Raw genomic sequence first — 5,012 nt, 5'->3', positions numbered from 1 at the left:
AGAGAGAGAGAGAGAGAGAGAGAGAGAGAGAGAGAGAGAGAATTTAATTTGAAAATTAGCAAATGGTAAATAAAATTAAAGATTTTCAATTTCTAAATATTCTTGACTTTGATCAAATTTTTTGATCTGAGAGAGGGAGACAAAACATCAAGGATAATTGTTACTTAACAAGAATATATTTTTCACCAAAAATAAGTATTCCATGAAAGCCTTGAAATAGTGTAGTCTGAAATTCCAGTTCACTACACTACAACTGGTTTAACAGCAATTACATATTTTAGTGATCTAGAATTTTTTTTAAACAATCCTGAGAAAGTGAGCTTTTTATTACATCAAATAAATAACAGCTCAATTTCCTTGACTGTTCTTCTATTTGGAATTCAGGTTGGGTAAATAAAACTTTCAGTCATTTAAGAAAAAAAAATGTGGATGTTCATTTTGTCTTAGTAAACACAAGTAATGGCACAGTGCTCTGGGTACCACACGTGCTAGACAGAACTTTGTAGTAGGGTAAAGATAATAACTTTTTCGTCTTTCTTTTTAATAAAAATATTTAATGTAATATTCAAACATGGCAAAGCTACTCACCGGTACCATATGTTGTTGAAATGGCTGATGGATATCCTCCCATTCCTTGTCCTGGTAAAGTAGGAGTTGCTACGGAAACCACTGGGGTAGCCAATGACTGAGCAGACTGGGAGTTATTTATCCTTTGATTCTTTTAAAGTAAAAAAAATATTACCAATGGAAAAATTTTAAAAGTTAAAAATATTAGATTTCAGTATTAGTTTTGCACATAAAGAGATAACTTGATACAAAGCTCATGAAATTAATCATTTAACATGTGTCTCTATGAACTCTGCCAACAGAGTTGCATTAGGTTATATATAAAGCACATGTGCAAACTACAAAATAATTCAGAGAAACACAATCCTGGAACTGCCATTTCATCTCAAATTACTTGGTCACAACATACACTACTTAATAAAAAGTTAACACATCACTGAGGAACAAGCCTCTTTTGATATTATGTAAAACCCTAATGAGCTTTGAAGCCTTGGAATATTGAAGAGTATTGTGGCCTTGCATTCCAAGATCCAGAATTGAAATCATTAGTGATTTGGCATGTATTACATAAAGCAAGCATGTGATCAAGTGTGTTCAATTCCTTAAGTCAAAACCCAATAAATTCCAGCTAATTTTATATTATCTTTTTGCTTTAAGTAAACCTTGGTGGGGGCTGATGGAAGTAGAAGCATATGATGTATGCATGTCTGTATTGTGTGTGTGCATGTTAACTCCATGTTTGTGTGAATTTGCAAATTATTATGGCTATATTGCAACACTTGACAATTAAATTCATTTTTAGAACCAAAGTACTAATCGTTGTGCCAAAACACAACATTTCACATTCTTCTACGATTAGAAGTTACAGAAGATACTGCCTTAAATAGCATCTTCTAGGGCAACATCACATAGTCAAATCAACTTCCTCCAGCACTGGCCTCCAATCCTGGTACACATACCATAGATCCATTATGGGAGGTTCAATAAGTGAAATGAACCAACATCAAGACTATAGACAGCCTATTCACTAGCCATATAACCAGTTAAATATTTTACCTTTACATTATTTCTCATGGTAGGGAGAAGTAAAACAAAATATACAGAAGGGCTTAACATTGAGCACTTGATTTTTTCAATTTTGTCAATGTTTATGCCATGGTTTACCATATGTATTTTAAAGGCTGGATGATTATAGAACGGGAAACAACTTAAAAACAATGTGCACTCTAAAGATTCCTAGCAATGTCTGTCACATGTTGTTAAGAGCAACTGTTAACACCTTCATGTTTTTAAATCAGACATTTTTGTTTTCAAAGAGCTATTGAGTACAGAATACTCATTTTGAAATCTACATATTGAAGGATATACTGAATTCAAATGGCTTGCCTATTCATTCTCTAATAAATTCCCATTAATAGCTAGTAGATTAGGACGTGATTGTATGCTTGTTTTCTAATCTTTTTATAGATCTCCAGATGGCTGAAACATGAATTGAAACATCCTGTTTTACTTGGGAATAAACAATCTCTGCTTAAGTTTAAACTAAAATGTTATGATTTTGCATGTATCTGGATCAGTATTATGCTATTCCATAAATTCAGATACATCAGTTGGCCACCAATATTAGAACATCTCTGATATTGAACAGAATATCTATTCATACTACTGCATAGTACATAAAGTAGTGGCCTACCACCAAATCCCTTTAAAATACTTGGGTTGTATGATTCTTATGTATGTAACCCACAGTCCCCTAACACAGCCAAGACTACCATTTTTTTAATAAAGTCATTTAATTTACACCCACTTGTGTAGTTCACATAAGGTTTCTGACTGCCTTATTTTCTAATAAAAGTACTATATTATTTCTTCTGTAACCCAAATTTCTCTTTATAGGCAGTTACAGATTATGCTAGTGTTATGCTTGATATATGATATACAAAGGCTCCTTACAGGGGAAAGAACTGAACATACAGAAACTTAGATTTTCTGGAATTCTATCTATTGCATTGGGAGATATGCAATACACTGCAGGCCTGACATCAGTAAATTATATTCTGTTTTGATTTTGTATATCACTTTCATTTTCTGGAATGTAAATTTTAGAATTACCTTTGGTTGGTTAGATAGTCTATTCATTTTATGCTTCTTTGCAGTCTCATCTGAAAAACAGTCAAGAAAACAAATGATCACAGTTTATATATATGTATATACACATACAAATATATATACATATATATATATATATATAATCATATCTAGATATGGCTTCATTTAAAGTATTACAATTACCCTGAATCCTTAAAATGCCAAGAGAGTCCATAAAATCCCAGTACAGTGTAACCAGGGCCTCAGCATCCACAGGGTTAAATATGCTAATTTGCATTTAAATGGAGACATGCATGATAATGGGAATGCAAAATATGCAGAATCTGGAGGGGTTTAGGAAATTATTTTTTTCTTTCTCCTTTTATTTTTTAACTTGGAAGAGAGACTTAAGAAACATGAAGGATTTGAACCTTGCAATCTGCCATACAAAAAAGGAGAGAGAGTCCTTCTATGTAAAGATTTTAATACTAGACTACAATCTTATTTTCTAAATGTTTGAGGGATTGAATTCCAGGCCTTTCAAACAATAGGAATCCCTGGATAAATGTCTAATCCATTAGAAAGATGCAAATAGTTTACTGTAAAGCCACAGAACAGTGAGATGTGCATTCATATCTACGGTTCCTGATTGGCTCTTTCCTTCAGTAAATCAATGAATAATGTAAAACCTGATTGCTGTAAAGTGGTGGATTTTTAAAATTCCCTTCTCCCATCCCCCCAAGATCCAATATTCAGGAAGTCTTACACGCTTGAATATAGGTTGCTTTTATTATTTTTTAAATGCTTATTGTAGTCTGGATTGGTGGGGTGGGGCTATTGGTTTTGCAAAATGAAAGTACTGCACTAGTTCAGTGACTCTAGTAGCTCATTCCTGAAACAGAACCCTAATTACTGGTGCCAAGGTGGAGAAGGAGGGTGGCAGGTAAATGTGGCACCAGGAGTGGGAGGAAACTGAATCCGACTCCGTAGTTCTGGGCCCAAGGCAGCCAGAGCTCCAAAGAGGCCCCCCAGCCGTGGCCGTGACTTGACAGGGCCTCCGGTCTAACTTCTGATCAATTCCACCGCTGCCCTGACCCCTGGAGACAGTCCCCCATTCAAACACTGCGGGTACATTTGCAAGAGAAAACGCCGCAGACTCTAAAGCAAACACATTGCTCAGGTTCCCAGAGCCCTGGGTTTCCGCAGATAATTCCAGGCCACGGGAAGGAGGTCTTGCCTTCCCCAGCTGGATCTGGGCCCTGGGAAAACCGCTAAGACCTTGCTTCGCTAGGATGCCAGAAGCGTCAGAAGGAACCGCTCCAAGTCCCAATAACTAACCAGGAAGGTTGCATCTTGATGAAGCTGAACTTGGGATAACCCTGTAAAGCGGCCTTTCGCCTCCCCAAATCCAAAAGGCAAAAAGAAAAAGGAAGAGGAAAGCCGTAAAATCGAATTAGCTACTGTACTCAAGTTTTCCAACAGGATTGAAATCAGACCCTGGCTTCACTGCCGGGTAATTGCAACTTTGGGGCGTTAAAAGGAGGCGAATTATTCAACATGCGAACCCGGAATCCAGGAACGCAAAATACAATCGTATTTCTCTATAGATTGAAGAGGGCAACGTCCCATCACCACACACACAAAATTACGTACAAATTTCCCTTTTACAATGTGAAATGTTCCTGGCATCTTTTTGCAATTGGGAGTCAGACCCGTGGATAATTAACCATCCTGGCTCAGACAACTCATAAGATCAACAGGTTTGGCATCAGAGGCACACAATCAATTAGCTGAAGCAAAGGCCCGGACTGGCGCTCGGAGCGGCCCGCGGCGGCCTCTGCGGGCACCGGCTAGCGGGCGAGGTGAGGAGTGCTGACTCTGGGCCGCGGCGGGCACTGCTGACAACGCGGGCGGAGCTGCAGCCTGAGGGCCGCCTTGATACTCACTTGATCTCCCTGTGCCAGGCAGTGTTGCCCCTCAAATCCAGCCGGACAGAAATCGAGGCGCCAGACAGAAGACAAGATCCAGTCACAGTGTGGCCGCAGCACACCAACAGGCTCCTTTCCGCGTCTCCAAAAAAAAAAAAAAAAAAAAGTAAAAAAAAAAAAGAAGAAGAAGAAGAAGAAGAAAGAAAGAAAAAGGGAAAGAAAAAAAATTCATATCATTCCTCTCCTAAACACATTTAAAACTGCCGCTCAATTCCACATAGTGATCCTTGCTTGATTGCGTCTAAAATAGTTTAAACGGGTCTTCCCTTCTGGGGAGAGCAGGGCTCAAAAGACCAAGAAGGATAAAAAGCCAACTTTTCCCCCCCACGCCAGGCACTTGCTCCCTGAGCCTCGGAGTGGAGAGTGAAG

At 38.1% G+C, this 5,012-nt stretch overlaps 1 long non-coding RNA gene across 1 annotated transcript; it reads right to left on the bottom strand.

Moving 5' to 3' along the window:
• Positions 1 to 594: 594 nt before the first annotated feature.
• Positions 595 to 4,677, bottom strand: LOC308640167. Its single transcript, XR_014020192.1, has 3 exons — positions 4,602 to 4,677; positions 2,680 to 2,729; positions 595 to 718 (listed from the first exon to the last, which is right to left on the bottom strand). It is a non-coding gene; the product is annotated as an uncharacterized lncRNA (long non-coding RNA).
• Between the last annotated feature and the right edge of the window lie 335 nt (positions 4,678 to 5,012).

The sequence above is a fragment of the Spermophilus citellus genome (genome assembly GCF_964194105.1).
Source record: "Spermophilus citellus genome assembly, contig: SCAFFOLD_298, whole genome shotgun sequence".
Classification (NCBI taxonomy): Eukaryota; Metazoa; Chordata; class Mammalia; order Rodentia; family Sciuridae; genus Spermophilus; species Spermophilus citellus.
This window is presented reverse-complemented; position numbering and strand designations above follow the sequence as displayed.